This window comes from Nycticebus coucang, chromosome 11, assembly GCF_027406575.1.
Source record: "Nycticebus coucang isolate mNycCou1 chromosome 11, mNycCou1.pri, whole genome shotgun sequence".
Classification (NCBI taxonomy): domain Eukaryota; kingdom Metazoa; phylum Chordata; class Mammalia; order Primates; family Lorisidae; genus Nycticebus; species Nycticebus coucang.
The window spans coordinates 55528337-55553602 of record NC_069790.1 but is presented as its reverse complement, the minus strand read 5'-3'; the positions used below and the strand labels follow the sequence as shown (position 1 = coordinate 55553602).

The 25266-nt window shown below is 37.2% G+C and overlaps 1 long non-coding RNA gene across 1 annotated transcript; it reads left to right on the top strand.

Moving 5' to 3' along the window:
- The first annotated feature begins 16016 nt into the window (after positions 1-16016).
- Positions 16017-17615, top strand: LOC128598503 (uncharacterized). The gene is made up of 3 exons (XR_008383636.1): positions 16017-16095; positions 16961-16983; positions 17099-17615. It is a non-coding gene; the product is annotated as an uncharacterized LOC128598503 (long non-coding RNA).
- The last annotated feature ends 7651 nt before the right edge of the window (positions 17616-25266 follow it).

Sequence of the window (25266 nt, the reverse complement as noted above, 5' to 3'; positions counted from 1 at the left end):
ACACCAAGTTCTATCAAAACCCTTTAATTTAATCCATAAAGTACCAAGTGGCCAGTGTAAAAATAAATCCGCATACTCAGGAGGAATAAATGTAAAGCCATCTCTGAAGTTAAATTAATTAAAAGATAAGTTTGAACGTTCTGTTTACTTTAGATTGTCAGCAGGAAAATCCAGTGCAAATATTTCAAACTTCTACAGATTATTTTTTAAAATGCAAACATGACATCATTTAATTTAAGATTTGATTAATCTATATGGCAAGATTTTTTTGTCAGGTAATGAGGAAGTGTAAAGGACAATTTATTATGCCATATGCTTGTTTGGAGGGGATTTCTTGAGGGAGAGACTATAAAATAGCATTACAAAATAAAAATCAAATTGATGTATTTATAAAATTGACTGTTGTTTCACTTGTTAAAATATGGTGTGTGGGCGGCGCCTGTGGCTCAAGGAGTAGGGCGCTGGTCCCATATGCCGGAGGTGGTGTGTTCAAACCCAGCCCCGGCCAAAAAAATCACAAAAATAAATAAATAAATAAATAAATAAAATATGGTGTGTATAACCTTGTTTTCTATTTAAAAGGCAAAGACTTATTTGCAAAGAGTCCATTTGAGGAAGCAATCCCAACAAATGGGAGCAGAGGGTAGTGGAGAGTGAGGGGGGAGCTGAGAAAGCTGACACAAGGTGCATACTCGAGTTAGTCACAGCGGTGGTCATTTGGAGCTCTCTGATAAGCAATGTAGACTGCGCTTCAGAGTAGGCCACCCGGGGGATAGAATAGGGTGAGTCCATCTTTGGTCAGGAGTTTCCCTATGGTATTGACTCCCTTGTGCTTCCAGGTCGCTCATGTGTAGTAGTATGGCAGGTTCTCAAAGGATCCTTCAAGATGCTCGTAGAAAAGCTATCAAGGGCAAAAAGTGAGAGGAAAGTGTGGAGCTTCATGAAGCGAACAGGCTGTCTACAGGAATGTCAGTAGTGAGAGGCAGCTGAGAGAAAGAGAAATAGGTAGGAGGGTTTCCACTGCATCTCACGCACCACTTCTAACCACTCATGGTGGCTGCAGGGAATCTGGGATTGAGAAGAATCCAGTTCAGTGATGCTGAACTCAGCAGCAAAGAGCCCAACGTCTGGGAGATAGGAGCTATGGCATTCCACAAGTTCATTCTCATTTTTTGTCATCTGGATCTTAGACGGTCACAACTGTCTCCTTTCTTTGATGTAGGAAGGAGATTAAAGAGAACTGTGGCTAATGGAATAACCAGAAATGAACATGATTTAGTTGTAAATGCTCTCTCACATAGGGATATTTAGATACCACTTAATGAGTAAAATAGAACAAGATTCTTTTGTCAGTGTCCCCACCCCCCACCCCCCCCAAAAAATGCCTGTCGTGAGTTTGATTGGCAGAAAATAGCCAATTTCTGGGGGGGGTGGGTAGAGGGAGGGGAATCGGTGGGATCACACCTGTGGTGCATATTACAGGGGTATTTGCGAAACTTGGTAAATGTAGAATATAAATGTTTTGGCACAGTAACTGAGATAACGCCGGAAAGGCTATGTTAACCACTGTGATAAAAATGTGTCAAATGGTTAAAAAAAAAAAAAAAGAAAAGAAAATAGCCAATTTCTTTGGCTTGGAGTGCTTTGGATTGTAGGGAAGAACCCATAAAGAGCACAGCAATGAGCTTTTTCCACATAAATATTATTGGGACATAAAATGATACTGACTTTTTAAAAAAGAGAATAGAGATCTATAGATCATAATCTGTAACTCTTCAGATCTTCGAGTCTCCAGTGTTCCAGGTACACATCTAATGTCAGCTGTGCTCTCATGCCGTGTAGTTTGGAGAAGGTCAGCATTTCCCATTCCTGAAAAACTCAGCCAGCTCCTATACATGGGAATCCATCCGGGGCCATCTTTCTCTTTAGCCTCCAATGCCTCAGGTTTCTGAGGTCTGCAGTCGCCCATGTTCTTACTTCTTCATGTTTTGGGGGCTCTCTCTAGTTGCCAGGGGAAAAGTCGAGAATTCCTGTTACTTTATTATTTTACCTCCTGCTCGTTCTCAATCTCCTTTCTTCCAGACTAGCTCAGAGGCTGTTTTCTTCAACAAAATAACAATAAGACCCAGAACCAAACTTTCCCAGATAAAAGCTGCCACTCATTCTGAATGCGGCTCCAGTGGGTTTACTTTTTTAATAAGGCAATTTTGTATTAACCTGGAGGGAGCTGAAGAATATTCTCCTTAGTAAAGTATCACAAGAATGGAAAATCAAGTATCCAATGTACTCAATACTAATATGAAACCAATAGAAAAACAACTCCACTCCCACATGACAGAAAAACACTATTCAATTCAATTCAACTGGGGGGAGGAGGAGTATTGGTAAACTCTCACTTAATAGGCACAAATCTATAGCTCTTCAGCGTGGTGAACTTGAACTACACCTAACAAGCACAAACAATGTAACTTAATCATTTGTACCCTCATATGAATCTGAAATAAAATAAAAGAAAAATAAGATTTTTTAAAAGGCCTTCATTTTTTTCATGCATAAACGAATGTCCAATTCTCCGAAATAGAGTTGGTTTAAGTTTGAAACCTAAGGAAGATTCCAGAGAAATTTTGAGTGGCCACAGAGGTTGAGGCTGGAGGAAAGGGATTTTTAACGGAAGGATATTTAAATTCATCTCCGAGCTAGAACAGAGGAAGGACATAAGGAAACCTTCCCCCCAGAGTAATGGTGAGAACCAAGTACCAGAAATTCTAACGACGATGTTTTTATTGATGAATCATATAGCTCAGAAATATCATATAAAGAGTAATAAATAGAGTTGTATATTTAACCAAGTTTTTTAAAAAAGGTGACTAGAAGAATAACAGAAATGTATTATTAATTCAAACTCTTGAGTTGGGAACTATGTTATTAAAACTTTTACACTGGGATTGGAAAATCCAGTTATTTCCTGGAACAGTTTGCTTCTCTCTCTAACTTGAGATGGAATAACATCTCCTGGTGTGGGAGCTAGACTTTGAGGAGACTTATTTCTGTCTACTCGGTGGTGGACATTTAGACAAAATAGTCCTTTGCTGTTAATTTTAATTCTGAAAAGCATCCGGGGGATATTGTCAGTGCTGCTGATTAAAGAGGTTATGAGTGACAGAGAAAAGGGCTATCTGTCCTACCCAGTGTAAAACCTGAGCATGCTTTGCTTAAGCCAAGTGACAAACTACACCCCAAAACAGAATGACATGCTGAAATTAAGACTATAGAGTAAGCTCTACAAGCAAGTATTTACTATATTAGAACATTTCCAAAGTCGTCAGTGAAAAGTAAACTAGGATGAAAACTATTTTGAAAGAGTTACTCTATAACTGGATTAGTTTCCTGTTAAAGAAATGCAATTGTATTCCCTTGAAGTGCTTATTCAAGTTAAACATACCTATGGACTTTTTCATAGTACTTTGAATGATGACATATTCCTTTTGAGGAATTCCTTCTCGAAGTTCTTTTGAGAAATGGATTTTTATTCTTTGTGACCAAACTTGCATCCAACATAGTCAAAAGCTCAGGGCAGACATCTCCATGAATAGCATTTTGCTGCATTATTCCTGAGAACTAGTAGAGAACTGTCTCAGGCTGGGGGGACCCTGGGCATGGGATCTGGGGGTGCTTACTGCCCCTCTCTGCTGTTCTGAAGGTGGATCTGCCTGGCTTCTCGCAGTTAAAACGTTTTCATTGTTGGAATAGAGACTTTCAGACAATTGTACCTTGGTGCCTGGTAAATTCTGTGATTTTGATTATTCGAATCTACATGTTATCTTTCAATCCCCCACACATTCTACCCTATAAAATGCTATTTGTAGATGCCTTTGCTGGTACAAGTTCCAAATCTGCTTTATATCCAATGCTTAGGACTCTGCCCAGCCTCCGTCCACGTGGCATGAATAACTAGCACGCAGCTCCTCTCCAGCAGGCAGTCTCATGGAACTTCTCCTGTGTTCTCTGGACTGTAGGCTGAGATTAAGTGATGTTCCATCTTCTTGCTAGCATAAGTTTCCAAGACATTGTACCCAGGGAAGAGCTCCTGAATGTTCCTTTCTCAGAAGAGAGGATGGTTCCTTGCACCTGCTTAGAACATTTCAGGATCTAAAGCTGGCTTTGCGTCTAATCAACCTTGCCATGGATCTTGTGACCTCTTGCTTTGAATATGTGATTAATACTCTGACTCTCGCCGCAGCTCTAGCATCTAAGTCCCCATGTCATCTGCCTCTTGACTACATCTGGGTTGTTCCTTATTCTTATCCTGAGTTGCCCATTTGCTACCCAAGTTTCTCCCTTCCCTCCTTTTTGGTGACTAGAAATCTGTCCTTGGATAGAAGTCCAAGGGTGCTCATGACTTCACCAATCCAAGGCAAATTTCCTTCCTGCTTGGAGCTTTCCCCTCACTATAGCCCCATCTCACCCCACTTTTCTCTGCCTTTGGGCTTCAGAAGCTCATGCCTAGGGCTTATCTCTGTGACTGCACCTTTGCCTTGTCCCCAGGGTCTCTCTAATCCCATGTCTTCATTGTCTCTCATTGTGAGTTTTAAACAGCTAACCAACATGCAACAACAGTAATCATATCTCACTTCATTGAGTACTTCCTAGGTGTCAACACAGGGCTCATTATCACTAAGCTTCCATTGTCAGTCAAACTGTCCCATTTTATAGATGAAAACAAGGAGTCTTGGATAGACTATATCACTAGAGGTGAAGGGGCCAGAATCAGGCCAGGGTTTGGCATCAAAACCCACACTCCTCCATTTCACCAAATTGCTTCCCTGCAGTAAATTATCTTTAACCATCACTAGTATTATCTTTATTTACAGATAACTGTACTAAGACTTAGGGATCTCTTCAGTGAGGAAGCCAATATCTGAGTCAAAACTGACTCTGAAAACCTTGTTCTTTCCACCACACAACACTGTCTTCCGCTACAACACTCACTATTAAACTTTATTAACTTGTATTCCTGCTTTTGTAAACACTCAGATTTCAGCCCACAACTTGTTTCAGTGCCCCCATAATAAAGCCCCTTATTTTTACGTCTGAATGCTGAAGTGTGGCTTTGGGTGGCACCTTCTTCCCTTCTGCTTCTCTGCCTTCTCAGCTTCCCCCTCCACTTGTCCTTGGAATGATTCATCTCTCCATCTTCCCTTCAGCAGGCATAGATTGTCCCTGGGGATGCTTACAGAACTTGAAATACCAGCCAGAATGCCAGCATTAAATTACTGTGAGGAAGGGAGCTATCACACTCTCTGGTGACGCAGATGTGCTGATCAGTACCCTTTTCCCTGTGGACGAGTGCCTGTGGGGTGTTAAATTTATAATTGGGAGATAGGTTGGCAAAAGAAGGAGTGGAACAAAAGAAATCAGAGGAGGTGACTGGGCACAGCAGGTGCTCTGGCTTGCTGCATCCATCCCTGCCTTGGAGATTTTGCTCTCACCAGCCTTGGCTGGTCAAACCGCTGCACCTGGACACACACTCCTTCTCATGGTGCTGCTGTCAGGTGTTGGAAAGTTGTTACTGTGTTTGCTGTGCTTAAACCATTTTCAGGACTTTTTAAAAGGAAATATTCGGGAAATAGAAAAATCTATGGGCAGGGTGGCACCTGTGGCTCAGTGAGTAGGGCGCTGGTCCCATATGCCAGAGGTGGTGGGTTCAAACCCAGACTGGGCCAAAAACCACAAAAAAAAAGAAAAGAAAAGAAAAGAAAAATCTATGGAATAGGTGTAAGGTGTAAAGAATAAATATAGCAAACATCCCCCAACCCACTGTACAGATGAGAGACAGAACAGTCCCAAGAACTTTGAAATCTCGGTGTCAGAGTCTCTTTTTATCCCATTTTCTTGCTCAAATAATCAGGATCCAGTATTTTGTGCTTACCGTTTCATTGCATTTCATAACAGCATTACCTTTTCCTTGAATCTCTAAACAACACATTGACTCTATATAAATAAAATCATATGTTTTTTTGTTTTTTGTTTTTTCTTTTGTTGAGACAGAGTCTCAAGCTGTCACCCTGGGTAGAGTGCCTTGGCGTCACAGCTCACAGCAACCTCAAACTCTTGGGCTTAAGCGATTCTCTCCCCTCAGCCTCCCAAGTAGCTGGGACTATAGGCTTCTGCCACAACACCCAGCTATTTTTTGATTGCAGTTGTCATTGTCATTTAGCTGGCCTGGGCCAGGTTCGAACCCGCCGGCCTCCGTGTATGTGGCTGGCACTCTACCGACTGAACTACGGGCACCACCTCATGTGGGTTTTTTTTTTTTTTAATGTGGGTCTTCTTATTCATCAATTTTTTTAAATTCATGGTGTTTTAGGTAGCTGGAATTTTTAAAATTTCACTACTGCATGGAAATCCATTGTAGTAAAACACAATATATCTGTTCAGTTGTTGATGGGCATTTGAGTTGTTTAGAATTTGGTAAGTGAACAAACAGCACTGCTATATACATTTTTGAATATTTCTCTTGGTGCACATGTGCATATATGCCCCAAAGTGTAATATAGGTCACAGAGATACATATTTTCAATTTTATTGGAAAATGATGAGTTGTGTTCTAAAGTGGTTATAGAAAATATTGATACTCCTATCTGCAGTATAAAATCTATCCTTTTCCCACATCTTCATCAGCAAGTAAGGCCACCAAAGTTTAATTTTCACCAGTTTTGTGGGTATATTATGCCATTCTAGTTGAAATTTAAATTTAATAATTCTTAGTAGAGCTGAGCATCTTTTCGTGTGTTTATTTCCATGTATGATTTATCTTGAAGTTCTTGTTCAAGATTTTGCCATTTTTTCATTGGATCATTTTTCTTTCTTTTTAATTGATTTGTAGGAAATCTGTTTGGGGGCTTTTGGATATGAGTAGTTTGTCAGGTTTATGTGTTAAAAATCTCTTTCCCCAGTTTGTGTCTATTTTTTATCATTTTATATCTTTTGAATGAAATGACAGAATTTTGCTTTTCCTTTATAATTTTTGTATAGATTTTAAGACATCCTTTCTTATATGGTGGTCATAAAAATACGTTCTTATGAAGTTAACTTTGCCTCTCTCATCTAAAACTTCACTTTAATGGAAATTGTTTTTAAATAAGGTGTGTGAAAGGGATATACTTTTATTTTTTCACTTGTGGATACTAAAGTGTGCCAGGATATTTGATTGAAATGTGCATTCTCACCCCAGCGTCCTGCTATCATGCACCAGAACCCACATATAAGTATATCTGTATGTGGGCTCTCTAGTTTGTTTCAGTAGACTACTCTCTGAAAAAAAAAAAAAAAATCCCTTCTGGGCAGTGCCTGTGGCTCAGAGGGGTAGGGCACCGGCCCCATATGCCGAAGGTGGTGGGTTCAAACTCAGCTCCGGCCAAAAAGTGCAAAAAAAAAAAAAAAAAAATCCCTTTTGTGTTAATTATTATGGCTTTATAATAATGTTCAGTATGCAATAAAGGAAGTACCTCTTTCCCTTCTTCAACTTAGCCCTTTAGTCTTCCATAAATAAAAAAAAATATCACCTAATCAAGTATAACTAAGTTCCTATTGGAATTTTCATAGGAATATCATTGAAATTACTGATCACCTTTAGAAGAATCAATGCTTCCATGAGATTGATCAAGTTTTCTTATCCACATATATGACAATCATATTTGTTCTTTTAGGTTTTCTTTGTTTGCTAATAAAGTTTAATACTTTTATTCATGAAGTTTGGGGATGATTTTATTTATTCCCAGATATTTTATAATTTTGATTTTATTATACATAGCATTTAACATTTCATATTCTGTTTGTTGAAATTTATTTTATATATTGAGTTTTATAATCTAGAAATATGCTTACTTATTTTATTACTTTCAGAAATTTATTTTTAGCTTTCCTTGGATTTTAATACACTGATTATACTCAGAAATAACGTCAGTTTTCTCTCTTTCCAATCCTCATACCCCTTATTACTTTGTGTGTGTGTGTGTGTGTGATTATTTGGCTAAGACCTCTAGTGCAATATTATACAAGAGTTGCCACCAAATGCCTTGTTTTGTGCTTAATCTCAAAGTGAATACTTCCAATGTTTCATCATCAAACATTATGTTCACTGTTGGTTTTCTGTAGATACCCTTTGTCACTATAAAGAAGTCCTCTTTTGTTTCTAGTTTATTTTCTTTTAATTTAGAAAAGGATCTGTAATTTTATCAATTACATTTTTTGTACCTATTGAAATGACATGATTTTCTCCCTCCTTTATTAATATGGTAATGTACTTAACTGATTTCTTATATAAAATCAAACCTGCTCTCCTGGGATCAAACAAGTGATGCAGTTTGTTAACACGCATGTGCACACACAAAACACACACACTTCTGAATTATTTTAATATTCTTCTTAGGATTTTTTATTTATGGTCATAAGCAAGATAGATTAGCAATTAGAAATTTTGCTCTGACTTTGTTTTTTTTTTTTTTTATCAAAGTTACACTAACCTAAAAGGTAAGCTAGGGATATTCTTATAATTCCATATTCTGAGATAATTTGTGCGATATTGGAATTATTATTTTTTAATATTGGCAGGCTTATTTCTTCCTTGATTATTTGTTGGAAAATTGCTGGCAACACCATCTAGATTTGTTCTTTTTAAAATTTCAAAATATGAAGGGGGTACATATGTTTTAGGTTACACCAATCACTTTCGTAACGCTTGAGCTCAGCTATTTGCTTATCACCCAAATAGTGTTCCTTGTATCCATTAGGTAGGTTTTCATCCCTTCCCTCCTCTCACTTTCTCCCCTGGTTGATTTCCACTGAGTTTTACTTGCCTCTGCACACATGCCTGGTTTTTCTGTAAGAAAGTTTTAACTTCTGATTCAATGTCTTTTGTGGCATATGGCTGTTTATATTTCCTATTTCTTCCTAAGTAAATTTTGGTGAGTCATGTTTTCTCTAGATATTTATTGATTTCATATGAGTTTCACAAGAATAGCATAACGTCATTCATAACACCTCATTTTCTTTTTAATCTCTGAAGCATCATTGATATTTTTATTCCTAATATTGTTTACTTGTGCCTTCACACCTTTTCAAAATTTATCTTCAGAGATGTTTGTCAATTTTATTAGTTCTGTCAAAGAGTCTTGATATATTTTTTACTCTGACATTTTTCCAGGAAATTTTTCTGCTTTCTTATGAAACCATTTCCTCTGTCAAGTAATAGCATTTGAGATTTGATATTATACTGGACACTTGAAAAATTACTTTCCTCCACAAGCAGTTTCAATGTTTTTTGAGTATAAATTTGAGCACTAGGAAAAAATGATTATGAAACCAGTTTAATTGAAGATTTAGGCTATTAAGTGCTCCCTTGTACAATTTTAAGAGACTGGATACCGATAGAAAACTTTTCGTACTTTACTTCTGTAAGCTTTCGCAGACAGGTCTTAACAGGTTGGTTTTTTAAATCCTCTAAGCAACATACCAGTACAAAACACAGCAACCATCAGAAAAGGACAAACAGAACCCTGGCTGCTCCAAGCAGGGAGCAAAGATGAAGGGTGATATTAGGTCTGAAGGTCAAACTTTATTTTACATTGCACTTCCTTATCAGCCCCTGTTATGTAAGCACAATCAGGTATTGGTGTCCAGACAGGACCTATGGTTGTGCGCTTTAGTTCAATTTTTTTTTCTCTGACTGTAATTGTTTTATCACACCTCTTTGACCCAAAACATATCTATCCTGAAGATATATAATGGACAGCTGTTAGACCTTCTGCCTAGCCTGCTCCCCTCCTCCTGTGAGAACCACCTTTCCCTGTGTGCTCACATTAGTAATTTCTGCTGCTCTGTTTGCTGCACACAACCTCTATCTCGGCTGACCAGTGTAAATATGACCGAAGTGGACACCTGAGCACAGTTGAGACAGTTAGATCATCTCTTCTGGGAACTTGGAACTGGAATTCAGAAGTTTTAGTGAGTTCTCCTTTGACCTAGATGATGTAGGTGCTGCAGGCTTTGAGGCTGAGGATGCCATTCTGTAGCAAACACGTTTGCCTCGAAGAACAGAAAGCCATTCCATAAACAGAAGGAGAGGTAGAGGAATAGAGAAAGCAGACACCATAAACCCTGTGATTCTGAAAGACCAGACATAGCAGCATCTGTTCCGTTTGGCAACAGATTCCTGGCTCCGCTCCTTCACCGAGCTCCTCTGTATTTTCCACACTTAAGTCCCAAGCAGCTACCCTGATATCCTCACTTATAGTAAAAGCCCCCTTTTGTCCTTATGAAAGTGCATATAGGATGAGATTGTTTGTTACAACCAAAAGAAATTTGACAAAAATACCTCCTCTGTAAAGCCGTTAAGTTCTTCCTATTGAAACAAAATCTTTCCATACATGGCTATCCGACTTTTCTACAACATCCTTAGAATATATTTATAAAAAATCCTCCTTGGGCGGCACCTGTGGCTCAAAGGAGTAGGGTGCCGGCCCCATATGCTGTAGGTGGTGGGTTCAAACATCCTACCCTATGACTTTTTTTTTTTCAGTTTTTGGCCGGGGCTGGGTTTGAACCCACCACCTCCGGCATATGGGGCCAGCGCCCTACTCTGTTGAGCCACAGGCACTGCCTTACTATTACTTTTTATTTTTCAAATTTAGATGTTATGTGCTGACTTCCTGCAAAGCAAGGTGACAGTTTACCTCTATGACTGTCCTTCCCTCTTTACCCTCTGGCTACTTCGTGTCATGATTTCGGTTAGATTATCACTCAATATTTATTTTGAGGTATATGCAAGTACTGTAACAGCTGAACCATATGCCATGGTGCGATTATTTGCCCTTTCTCTGTTTTCTTTTCTTGAGGTTAAATTGCTTTTTTATTTTGGCTTAGTTTTCTATGCAGCTATTTTTTTTTGAATATTTTTAAATTTCAAATTAATATGAAGGTACAAATGTTTGGGTTACATTGTTTTTAATTCTAAGGTGAAGTTCAAGTTGTAGTTGAGCCCTTCACCCAGGAGGTGTGCTGAACACCCTCACATTGTGCACATTAGGCGAGATCCTGCCAATCCCTTCTCCCCGCCCTTATCCTTCCTGTACCTTTCCCCTTGCTAGACCACATTGTGTTTTTTCTTTCATGTGGACAGGCTGTTGTTTATGGTGTCTGCTTTTCTCTATTCCTCTACCTCTCCTTCTGTTTATGGAATACTAATATTGGTTTCATATTAGTATTGAGCACATCGAATACATTTGTTTCCATTCTTGAGATACTTTACTAGGAAGAATGTGTTTCAACTCTGTTCGGGTAAACACAAAAGATGTAGTCTCCATCTTTTCTTATGGCTGAATAGTATTCCATGGTATACATGTACCACAGTTTGTTAATCCATTCATGGGTTGATGGGCACTTGGGTTGCTTCCATGACTTGACGATTGTAGGCACCTATTATTAATTCAGCCACAATTTTTCTCTGTCAGAACTTTAAAATTCCTCTAGCTATGCCAAACACATCAGCTGTTCTAGAGCTTCACCTTTTTTCTTAGAGATATTTCAATTAAGCCGCCTTTGTGGTTCTTCCTATGTGCTTCTATTCCCGTCTGCACAGCTGTCCTGAAACTTCCCCTCACACTATCCTAAATGTCCTTTCATCTCTCTCCTATAAGTAATTCGTCTGTCTGTACATTTTCTTAATTTCTTGATAATATTCTTTGAAGCACAAATTTTTTTAATTTTGATGAAAAAATTAGCTGTTTTTTCTTTGGTTGCTTGTGCTTTTGGTGTCGTATCTAAGAATGCATTCAACATCTAAGGGCATGAAGACTAACACCTATGTTTTCTTCTAGGAGTTTTATAGTTTTGGCTTTTATACTTAGGTTTTGATCCATTTTCAGTGAATTTTTTATAGTGTGAGGTACGGGTCTATATCATTCTTTTGCATGTGGCTATCCAAGTGACCCCCAATGTTTACATCTTATTGTAAAAAATATAAAAATATTTCTAGCATGCAGTGAAGCATACATAAAAATATGGGCCAACACTCACATGCCTACCACCCAACAGTATCAAGCTAAACATATTTTAGACATTAAAAAGAGGAATAAAACTCTATAAATACAATTGAAGTATCCTCCCTAGAAGTAATTACTAATCTAAACTTTCACATGTTTATACTTTGTCTCATTTGTATGAATCAATATATGTTTTGTCTATTTTAAAATGTATGTGAATTATATCTTACAATGCACATCTTGTATAATTGAGTTTTTTCTTATTCAACATTATGTATTTGAGATTTGTTCATTTATTTTAACTGCTGTATATTCTTATATTTTTATATAGTTTTCAGTTAACAGATATTTAGTTGGGTCTCTTTCATATCATATTTTTAATAAAAATGTTTTAACATAGGTAATAATGTAGAAATAAAAGAAAAAATAGTTTGACTACACCCTGCACAAGAGTGAGGAACCAATGGTGTTTTGGAGATGCTGAGACATCGTTTAAACCAAGATTTGGGTTATTTGTCTATTATTGAGTTGTTAGGATCAAAACCTAAATGAGTCTTTTGTCCCATTTTAACAGGGTCTGACTGCTATCTTGTTTTCACCTCTCTTCTCATAATGTATTTAAAAATTGTCGAAACTTTTTGATGTTGAAATATTTACAAATGCATAAGAGATCATAAGGAATGTTCAGGAAAATCCCTGGTACTTTTCCCTACGATGTTAACATCTTACACAACTATAGTAGAATAACAAAACCAAGAAAAAAAATTATTAGAATCCGTAGAGAAATCCATGAAATATTAGGGTTTTCATCAGTTATCCATGTGTGCTGTATATTATTCCATGCAGTTTCATCATGTGCGCAGCCTCAAGAAACCCCCACTGCAGTCAAGATACTACTGAGCTATCACTACAAGACTCTCTCATGTGATCCCTTGATAGCTGCATCCACCTGTTCCATCCTTCATCCCTAACTCCTGGCAACCACTAATGTGTTCTTCCTGTTTATAATCATAGTATTTCACAAATGTTACATAAATAATATCATGAAGCATGTATCCTTTTGAGATTGGCTTTTTTTTTTTTTATTTCTCAGCATAGTTTCTTTAAGGCTCATCCTCGTAGTTGCTGAGTAGTATTCCATGTTATGGATATATCACAGTTTGTTTAGCTGATTGCCCATTGAGGAATATATGCAGTTTCCCAGTATTGACTATTACAAGTAAAACAGCTGTGAACACTCATGAACAAGCTTCTGTGTGAAAATAAAGCTTTATTTCTCAGGGATAAATACCAAAGAGTTCATTTCTAGGTTGTATGGCAAGTTGTAGCATGGATCAGTACTTATTTCATTTCTTTGTGTGGATAAATATTATGACATTCTGTTGTTTGGATGTGACCCATTTGGTGTACCCAATCATCAGTTGATGGGCATGTGGCTTATTTCCACCTATTATGAGTAATGCAGCATGAATAACTCTATACGAGCTTTAATCTTGAGGGGGAGGTATATATCTAGGAGTAGAATCCCTGGATCAAATAGTGTTAAACATTTTGAGGACCACCAGATTGTTTTTCATAGTGGCTGCAGTATTTTTTATTTCCACCAGAAGTATATGAGAGTTTCAACTTCTACACGTTATTACCAGCACTTGTTATCATCTGCTCTTTCTATTATAGCCATCCTAGAGAATGTGTAGCATCTCATTGTGGTTTTGATTTGCATTTCACTAATGACAAATGAATTAAGCATCTTCTCATATGCTTATTGCTCATTTGCTTATCTTTTTTGAGAAATGTTTGTGTAGCTTCCTTGCTCATCATTTTTAATTTAGGTTATTTGTCTTTTTATCATCGAGTTGTTAGGTTTTTAAATATATTCTAGATGCGAGTCACTTATCAGATATACAAATTGCACATATTTTCTTTTGCTCTGTGAGTTTTCTTAATTTCTTGATAATATTCTTTGAAGCACAAAATTTTTTAATTTTGATGAAAAAATTAGCTGTTTTTTCTTTGGTTGCTTGTGCTTTTGGTGTCGTATCTAAGAATGCATTCAACATCTAAGGGCATGAAGACTAACACCTATATTTTCTTCTGGGAGTTTTATAGTTTTGGCTTTTATACTTAGGTTTTGATCCATTTTCAGTGAATTTTTTATAGTGTGAGGTAAGGGTCTAAATCATTCTTTTGCATGTGGCTATCCAAGTGTCTCAGCACAACTTATTGAAATGACAATTCAGGCTGGACACACGTCGCTCAGTGGTTAGGGTGCCAACCACATGCTCCGGGGCTGGTGGGTTCCATCCCAGCCTGGGCCTGCTACATAAACAAACAAACAAAAAATAGCTAAGTATTGTGGTGGGCACCTGTAGTCCCAGTTACTAGGGAGGCTGAGGCAAGAGAATTACTTGAGCCCAAGAGTTTGAGGTTGCTGTGAGCTATGACGCCACAGCACTCTACCAAGGGTGACAAAGTGAGAATCTGTCTCAATAAAAAAAATAAATAAATAAATTGTCATCCTTGTTGAAAATCAATTGACCACAGAAAAATGGATTTATTTCTGGACTCATACTTCTTTTTCATTGATCTATGTGTCTATCTTTATGCCGGTGCCATACTGTCTTGATTAATATTGCTTTATAGTAAGTTTTAAAATGGGGAATTGTAAGTCCTTGAACTTTGTTCACCATTTTCAAGATTGTTTGGCTATTTTGGGGTCCCTTGGACTTCATATGAATTTTAAAATCAACTTGTTAATTTCTGCAAATAAGCTAGAGATAATTCTGCTAGAGATTGTGTTGAACCTGTTGATCAACTTAGGAAGTTCCTCAGCTCTTTCTTTCATTTCTCCGTGAAATGTCTATTATTTAAAGTGGCATAAATGTCTCCTTTCATGAGATATTTTGGAATAAAAATAGAAAAAAAAAGATCAAGTTCTGTGACTTTAAAATGAGAAACCTTTATTCAGCTGAGGAAAACTATAGAAACAGGAAAATAAATATTTTAAAAATCTCATTTATTAAAGAAAAATGGTTACATAATTTTTTTTTTTTAGAATCTTCTATTTTCATTGAGACCAAGAAATTTGAAACAGGGAGCACAGAATTTGAAACAAGGAAATGACCATATTTAATATGCACAAATTCTTTCCTCTCAGGGGGACAATACAGTAAGGATATATACTTTATAATTCAGTTTGTAGTCTGAATAAAGTTGAAAGAAGTATTTGAACTTTCTTTCCAAAGGAGTGGAATATAAGGAACTTTGTAAAGCTTGGTTTGAAATTATTTTTTAAGAGGTAAGAAGCATTGTTATTTACACTTTAATATTATTAATAGTGATAATAGTACCATTATTTACATAACCCTTTTATAGCTTAAAAACTATGTTCATGTCCATTATATGTCTTTTTCATCTATTTTAGACTAATTTTATTTCACCACCATAACAAACAGACCCTTTTGTGTCTAAGCTACTACATTTCTGGATTTTTGTGTTTTGGAGCTAGACTTCCTATTTGACCTCCGGTAACCCAACATACGGATGAAGTGCTACTAACTTATTTTGTGCTAGGGACCCTTTGACAATAGAAGATAGACCCTTAACCAGAAAACTATATTTAAATTCATAAAGTAAAACATGTGAGATAATAAAGAAAATAATTATATATAAATATGGCTATTAAAATTCTAAAAAACACATTTTCAATAAGCACATTAATAAGATTTAGCAATAGATTTAATAACTTAGCAAGAGCTAGTGGTAGGTTTAATAACTTCTGTGGTTTTGAAGTAGTAAATGCAAATAATATTTTAATATACTTACAACAAGTTAATGTAATATGAAAATAACTAAAATTCCTACTGGTAAAAAAAAATGCAAATTTTTTACCTACATTCATAATTGAAGAAAAGGCTAAATTTCAGCTAGAGGTTAATGAAAATATAATGTCTTTTTTTTTTTTTTTCCTGTCCAGGTTCATAAGCCACTGAGTTACAATCACGGATCCATGTGGAGGAAAGGGGAATAGGAAGAAAAATGTATTTTGTTAAAGGTAAAAATTCAAGAAAATGTTAACCCATTATCGCATTGGTTTGGGTATGTGTGTTTCAGACTGAACTTTCAGATTCAGATCCTACTTACGAGGGCGGCTTGCACAGCCGTAGGAGATGTTCGAGTTGCTACACTTGATCTCAGGCTACATGCACCATCATGAAACTGAGTTTCGGGGAGAGCTATTGTGTATATTAAGAGACACTAGGATGTTTGCTTTTCTCAACCAATTTGTCATGTCATTTTTGTCAGCCATCTAGCTATACCACACATTACAAAGACAATTAAAAGAGACGAGAGCAAACTTAGGAAATTATCTGTAAGCACGTCTTGTTCTTGTATAATTGGTTACAATGCACTTTTTAAATCTTTGCCAACTTCTTATGTTTTCCCTCTCTACAGTGCAGGCTACTTCTGCATTTTTATTAACTGGCACAAAGTCTAATTGTTGCCTAAGGATTTCACAATTCAAATTTAAGTTTGAAGTCAGGGTAGCCTGGAGGGTGGTAACAGAAAAGGAAGAAAGGGCCAGGAGGCAACAAACAAAAGAGTAGACCAAAAGGAGGTTCAAACCTTTTCCCAGCAGCCTTTATGGACAATAATCAAAAGACACAGAGAATGCTGGAATTTGGCATAATACGTATTTTCCAGGAAAAAATGTAATTCAAATTGGAGTACACTTACAAACAAATAAAAAATTAACTGAAGAAATGTAATTTTGTTGTATGAAGCCCCTTACAATTAAGTGTGCTACTGAGAACATGTTGGAGAACATCTTTGTAGAGTCAGGATTGGAAGCTGCATGCAATATTAATAGAGAAGTAAAATCTTGTTTTGCTTTTGTCGCCTTTCCCTCCTGCAAGCAGAACTACATCAGCGAATCAAGAAGGTGCTTCTGGGCGGCGCCTGTGGCTCAACGTGTAGGGCGCCGGTCCCATATGCCGGAGGTGGCGGGTTCAAGCCCAGCCCCGGCCAAAAAAAAAAAAAAAAAAAAAAAAAAGAAGGTGCTTCTGAGAATGCGACACAAGGGGAGCAGGGCAGAGGATCCACGGTCAAAGATGTCAGCCTCCCCAGTTTGTTCTTTGGCCGTCATCATTTCACTCCTCTAAATCCTAAAGCTTTTTGGTTTGGGTTTTATTTTGTTTTTACTTTACCACTTTTTCAGATTTTTAAGTGCCTCTGGCAAGCATTAAATTTGCACATCCGAGTTATTACATAACCACTAGAGGATTAATTGCTAGAGAGCGGAAAGCTAGATTCTAGAACCATGAGATAACCGGTCAGACGTATCTGACCGGAAAGATCCAAAACATGTGTTCAGATGACTTGGACCAAAGTCTTGGCTGCACTACTTTCTTTGAGCTTTGGTTTCCTAATCTTTGAAGGGGCATTGATTATAATACTTTTCCCTATCTATCTCATGAAGATGTATAACATGTCCCTGTAATTAATACTCATACATACTACTGTGTTCCTTAGTGCTTGTGTGGGTCAGAGTCGGGAAGGTGAATAAAAAGCAAAGTGAAAAAGGATGTTAATTTTTGGTGTTTTTTGTTTTTTTTTTCAAGACTGGCTTCCAGGGCCCACTTTGAAGTTTAAAAGTATAAGAGAAACTGTGGTTTCTATAGAATTCATACCTGCATGTGCCACATTTAATTAATCCCTACGTCTACCGATTCACCTACCCATCTATCTAACCAACCGTCGCACAGACAATGATGATTACTCAGCACCTAACCCAGGCCAGATAGGAAGAGAGATTTGGTGAAAAAACTGGCATCCTCTCATCACCTCCCGGTCTGATTTTGGGAGTCCATTATAAGTTATGTTACTCTTATTTGTTCAGGGTTTTTTTTTCCATTTGACATTTTCAAGTCACTTTTTACAAAAATGCACAGGCCCATACTTGAAGATACCTTTCTCTCTCTCTCTTTTTTTCTTTTTTGCAGATTAATATAGCCATGATGGGTTACCTGGTTTGCTTTTGTTAGGTAGTATCTGAGCTGTAGTGGAGCCTTTCACACAGGAGGAGTGTTATATACCCCTACATTGTGCCCATTAGGTGGGAGCTCTTTCTTGACTGAAAAAGCCAAAGTTTCTCAAGCCATTGGACACATACTTTTATAAGAGAAACTAGAATCCGACAGATTACAAATTCTTAACACACACTGAGCCATGCGTGCACATATTTATTGTGTATTTATTTGATGTGAGAGGTGTAGACATGTGGGAGGGTGGATGGCCATATGGTTGGAGGCATCCAGATCCCTGGGAAGTAGTTAAAAACAAACAATTGATACTTTTCATTGCGATGCATCTCAGGTGCCTACACAAAGTTTACAGTAGTTTTAAAAAACGTTTTCAGGCTCAGCCCGCCTGGCTCAGTGGTTACAGTGCCAGCCACATACAACAGAGCTGGCAGGTTTGAACCCAGTCTGGGCCTTCCAAACAAGGACAACTACAACAAAAAAAAATAGCCAGGTGTTGTGGTGGGTGCCTGTTGTCCCAGCTACTCCCAAGAGTTGGAGGTTGCTGTGAGCAGTGACACTACGGCACTCTACAGAGGGCAACATAGTGAGACTCTGCCTCAAAAACAAAAAGTTTTCATTGCAAAAAGTATCAACGGATGTCACATACTGATTTTAGATGGCTAACTCAAAATTCAATGTGTAAACATAAAATGTCACAATTTTATCCAGTTTGAAGAACACTGTTTTCATGTTTTCTTCTTTCACTTCACATTACCTTCACCTGCGCTCAAGCTCCATTTGAGACCACAATTTAATAAAGCAGTATAATAAGTGGAATGTTTTTTGTCTGCGTTTTGCATAATGAAAAAATATTAGCAGGAGACTTATAGTAGGAATCGGAAAATTTCTGTGAGCTTGGGCAAATCATGTAACCCCTCCAAGTCTCTGTAAACATGGCAATCATCAAAACTTGCCTTCCTACTCCATGAGATTGTTGTGAAAATCAAATAAAATCATACATGAGAAGGCTCTGGATTTTCTTTCTGTTGTTTTGAGGGTTTTTTTTTTTAAACCAAAAATGTGCCACACAAGTATAAGATAGTGTTATTTTCTTTTTGGCTTTTCAGCCGCTCTGTGTTTGATGTGAGCTTCCTCATCACATACCTTGTAGAAGCTACTCCACGGAATGGGAATAGATCTTTTATTGATCATTCCATCTGACTAGCTAATGGAAGTATGCTGCCACATATTCTGGAAACTCTGCTGAGAACAGGGGGTATGACCTGGTTATAAGGAGTGTCACTGTTCACAGATTACCCAAGGATCCAACCTGTCTCCTGTGTACAGGTGATTTATAGTGCATGCTATAATGGGTGGTTATAATGCTGCAATCAGGTAACAGAGATCGCACTAGCATTACAGAATAGGCCATACATAATTCTGTCCACAGGATGCACCATTTGCCTTTAATGGTCTGAATAATGTAGCACCAGAACAGCAAAAGAAAGTAATTTGAGAAATAAAGCCAACCTGTTATTAAGTGATATACAATGCTGATAGTTCCCAAAGTATTCTTTGTTCTCGTTATATTTTTACCTTTCCATGAGAGCAATCAATAGTAATACCTGAGATATGCATGCTGTATTGCACTTTTTAAGGGGTTTTTATAAAATACACTTTAATCCCCACAGAATCTTAATCAATTAGGAAAGACAGAGCCTTGTCATAGAAAAGGGGAGAAGCTGGCGGCTGTAGCTCTCTGGGTAGGCTGCCAGCCCAGGGCTGGTGCGTTTGAACCCAGCCCGGACCTACTAAAACAAACAAAAAAAAGCCGGGCGTTGTGGCAGGTGCCTGTAGTCCCAGCTACTCAGGAGGCTGAGGCAAGAGAATTGCTTGAGCCCAGGAGTTTGAGGTAGCTGTGAGCTGTGACACCATGGCACTCTACCCAGGACAACAAAGTTAGACTCTGTCTCAATTAAAATTAAGAAAGAAAGAGAGAGAGAAAGAGGAGAGAGAGAGAGAGAGAGAGAGAGAGAAAGGAAGGAAGGAGGAGATTATTAAAAATTCCTAAAAATCTGCTCAAGATTATACACCTTGTTAGTAGTAATTGAGTCAAACCCAGGTCTTTGATTCAGGTTTTTTGGTTTTGTTTTCCTTCAGCAAATCTGCTCTGAAAGTGTATGCACCATTGCAATGTCCTGAAAATCCATTAACTACATATCTGGGAGTTTTTCTGACTTGACCTACAGGAGATGCTAGAGTTTCTCCATCAGTGGTACAACAAAAGCATACAGCCCTAAACAAATCAAAAAGAAACTTACCACAGTGTTACACAAAAGTAAAACATCACCGCATTTATTCAAATTTATTCTGCCAAGAGACAAGATTCACGAGACTGTCTAATTGTATACATATCATTTCATTGAGTCATGCATGGAAGCTGCACGCATCTTTTTCAGTTATTGTTTATTTATTCCTGTTACACAGGTAGTACAAAATATACTCATCTTATTTTTCTAGAAAAGTCTGCAGAAGCATTGGATTGAGCTCAAAGTACATTCTTTGTTTCCCTGGTGATTAAGAATCAGCCATAGAACAATTTGATCAACCAAAGTAGCCAATTCAGCAAAGGGCAGTGTATTTTGCCTTTTAGTTTGGAGTTTATAATTACAGGTACAAGACAATCCTGGCAAAGTCCCATTCACATTTATCTGTGATCTCTGCTCTCTTGCATAAGAGGGTATTCTGTTACAAGGCAAAGCGGCTGCTCCTTTTATGACCTTAGAGAAGTCTTTGCTAATGGCTCCATTCCATGCATTTGTAACATAAAACAGTTCTAAGTTACGGTAGGGACCTGGCTGAATTCACGACTCAGGCAGAGGGGATCACTTTAAACACTCATAAGAGAAGTTTATGTGGAAAGGGCGTGTTGTGCATCAAAGTACATTGTCCTTATTTTCACATTATGTTGTATCCACACTATGTAAGTAATTCGAGTTTTGGCCATTATCTAGCTGATGTTATCAATGTTAATGGACAATCTGGTTAATCTGGCTTTTAAAAGGCGATTTTAGCAATAAAAAGTGAAATGCCAAGAGAGTACTTAAATGAATTTTCTTTAATTTTTAAGTTCAATTGCGGCTCCTAACTTTATTTTCCAATTACCACATGGTGCTTCAATAGTAATGCTACAATAATAACACTTTTTTTCTGAAAGAGTCCCTTGCATTCAATTAGTTCAAAGTACATTTGCTTATATACAGTATATGGTTTTCCATTTGAATTTGAACTACAAACATTAGTAACTCTGGTATTTTCACCATTCTTATTCTTCTCTTCCTTCCAGTCATAGAGATTTCTTATTTTCTAGGCAATTTTGTGTGTGTGTATGTTTGTGTGTATATATATGTGTGTGTGTGTGTTTATGTAAATATATATATTTCTTCATACATTTAGAGGTCAATTCTCTTTGCATTGAAAGTGTTACACTGGACTTACCTTCTCTCATTTTTGGACTTTATTGCTTATTTTTGTCAAAAATTTTATTCGCACATTATGTGAATATTTATTAGGCACACGTTCATTTTATGCAAAGAACTAGATTTAGGTTGACTCATATGAAAATTTTAATGTCCAACACTATTGACCTGTAAAAAATTCATATTTCAGATGGTTCAATAGAGTCTTATGTATTATGTTGTAGCATCTGAACTATGAAAAAGAAAGGCTAGGTATCTGCTACTTTGTATCCTTTGACCTACATCTTCCTATTTCCTCTTCTCCCCACCCCACCCCCTACCCCTGCTAACTGCTGTCTCTGTATATTGTACCTTTTATTTATTTATTTACTTTAGATTTCACGTATAAATGAGATCATACAGTATGCTTCTTTCTGTTTCTGGCTTATTTCTTTTAGGGTAAGGTCCTACAGATTTATCCACGTTGTAACAAATGGCAGGACTTCCACATTTTCTTTGTCCATTTATCTATCGATGGAGACCTTAGGTTGTTCTTATATCTTGGGTATTGTGAGCAAATGAATAACATGAGGACTATGGTAATAAAATTGTATCGTCTCAGCAACTTTTTGTTGATTTTAATTTTTTTTGATTTTAACTGCTCTGGTCAGGAAAAAAGCAACAATGTGAGACAATAGATCTGTTGATTTGCTTCACTAAAGTAACATTTTGCTGTCTAAACGTGTCCCGTAACATCATGCTGTAAACCTCAAATGTACACAGTAAAGTTTGTTCTTCTTTTTTTGAAAGACAGGCTAGGTAGCCGGGCGTTGTGGCGGGTGCCTGTAGTCCCAGCTACTCAGGAGGCTGAGGCAGGAGAATCGCCTAAGCCCAGGAGTTGGAGGTTGCTGTGAGCTGTGTGACGCCACGGCACTCTACGGAGGGCAATAAAGTGAAACTCTGTCTCTACAAAAAAAAAAAGATAAAAAAAAGAAAGACAGACTAGGAAGTGTTTTGTAGGAAGGGACATTTAGAAGTTGGTCTAGCATGGTTGGTTTTCAAGAAAGACACAGTAGGAACTCTCTTTCAGAACATAAATGTATTTAAGAGCATAAAAGTGGGAAACTTACCACAAAAAACAAGCGAGGTGATAGCGATGGTGATCAATGTGATGTAAGCATTCCACATTACATACCAAATCATCACATTGTACCCCGTAAATGTATATAGGTATGATTTTAATTAAAAATTAAATTTAAAAAACAAGATAAAGGTAGAAAAATATACAAAGTGTTCAGAGATTTACCAGGTGTTAAGTTGACCCCCTGCCTATGTAGTGTGGGACCAAGCCTGAGAGACAGAGTTTGTGCCCATTTTTTCATAGAATTTTTTGACGTTTTGTTGTTTTGCTGACACTTTGGGTTGAGTTCCTTCTATCATGCGGATATGAACCACTGGTCAGATATACTATGGTTTGCAAATACCTTCTCCCCTTCGATAGGTTGTCTGTCTTTTCATTACTCAGTTTCCTTTACTATTCAGAGCCTTTCTAGTTTGATGAAATCCCATTTGCTTCTCTTGTCTGTGCTTTTGAGGTCTTATTCAAAACATCCTTGCCTCACCCAATTTCATGAAGCATTTCCTTTATGCTTTCTTCTAGGAGAGAATTATGTTTTCATAGTTTGGGGTCTTAAAATACTTGCTTCATTGATTTTGGTCTGAAACAAAATCCACAACATCTCCAGGGTCTGCATGTACTTTTCACTGGTTTTCTATTGGATAAGAAAGAGACAACATAGTAGAGGTAACATTTGAAGATAAAATAGATAAGAATTTTTCAGAAATGATGATGAGAAAAAAAGCCTGGTACCAGAGAAGAGAACCATTTATGTGTATGATATGTAAACCCACCATAAACCACATCTGCACAGGAGGGAGGGGTAGGATAATGGGGGGCTCAAGGATAAGAGCTGTTTTCACTTTTTTCCTTCTGGTTTACTAAGAAGAAAAGCATTCAAACAGGTGGTCTATGATCCATTCACTTTCTTTGAGAATGTTGGGAGAAGGTACCCCAGAGAGAAAGAATGAGAGCCAGTCAGCCCAGTCTAATCTCTTTGTCAACTAGAAGTTCAGGTAAATAGACTAATGATATTTGCTGAAAGGAAAGGTTCTTATCCGTAGGCTGTCTTCATAGAATGCACTTGCTAAGGATTACTTAGTGAGGAAGCCCAGAATTTAGAGATCTGTGGCATAGAACCTGAAGAATATTATGCTATACAACCCTCTGGAGTACAAAAAGGAGATGTTCCATAACTTAACACCTATGCTATGTGAGGTACACCTGAAAAGCTCCATCTGAAACCTCTATTATTTTGGTTCAGGAGGCACCAGTCTGATCTGGGGAGAAAGGCCCAGGGAGCTTCCTTTGATGTCCTAGACTCCGTCAGCTTTGTCTATGCTCCTTGATTGCCCACACGTGCAATTGTTAATAAAGCTCATTACTGCATAAGCAGTCTTCGAGTGAGTCTGATTGACAATTTGATCTTGGGTATTAGCCTACTCATGAAATAAATCAATAAAGAAAGTTGTAAACTAAATGCCTAACTTTATAGAGTGTTTTGTTCTATTGAGTCATGTATGTAGACTAAGGTGAACTAAAATAGTCAGCAAATTTTTAGCCTTCAGAAATTATTCTGCAGAATTCTAGGGTCTATGAATATCTCTGTATTAACTCTGCTGCACAATTAATATATATGCTATAAAACAACTGTTAGAAAATATCCTAGAAAAAAACTTCAAGAACATATGCCAAGGTACTAGTAGTAGTTATCTGTGGGTGGTGACATATGGAGTTACAGTCACTTTTTTCTTTACTGTTTTCCCAAAATATTTGATAATTGCATGAATAATTCTTTTTATAAATAACAAAAGATAAAATTTAAAACTATAGTATATCTTGTATGATACAAATTTATTACAAGTATATAGAAGAAATCATCCAGCAAAAAGACTGAATGGAAACATATCATATGTTACCTAAGCTTTTCTTGAAATTGTTGGAACTTGAGCAACTTGTTTATATTTTCAGTGTTTCTAAAATTTTTATAATGAGCATGAATATCTTTGTGGTGAAAACAGCTAAAATTTTATAGAAGAATATGCAATTTGAAATAGGTTTTGAACAAAGCATTTCCACTGTTTCCATCATTATTCTTGTAAAAATACAATTGATGTTTATATGACAGTGATAGAAAAAGTACAAAGTTTATATAGACTTCAGCATTAGGAGTCAATGATCCCAAAGACACCAATGCCCTTTTGTCTTTATCTAAAAATGTTATTGTAGCTACACCCTACATATACTTATTTGCTCCTATCTATTTAATTTTATTTTGGCTATTGGCAAGATGAAGAAACTAGTCTAAGAATTTAAAAAATATTTTTCTTCATCACCAGCCTAAGAATAGCCTTTACATATAAATGTTTTTTTGTTTTTTTGTTTTTGAGGCAGAGTCTCACTTTGTCACCCTTGGCAGAGTGCTGGGGTGTCATAGCTCACCGCAACCTACAGTGATTCTCTTGCTTCAGCCTCCAGAGTAGCTGGAGCTACAAGGCGCCCACCACAACACCCAGCTATTTTTAGAGACAGGGCCTCACTTTGGCTCAGGCTGGTCTCAAACCCATGAGCTCAGGCAATCCACCTGCCTAGGCCTCCCAGAGTGCTAGGATTGATATAATTTCTTT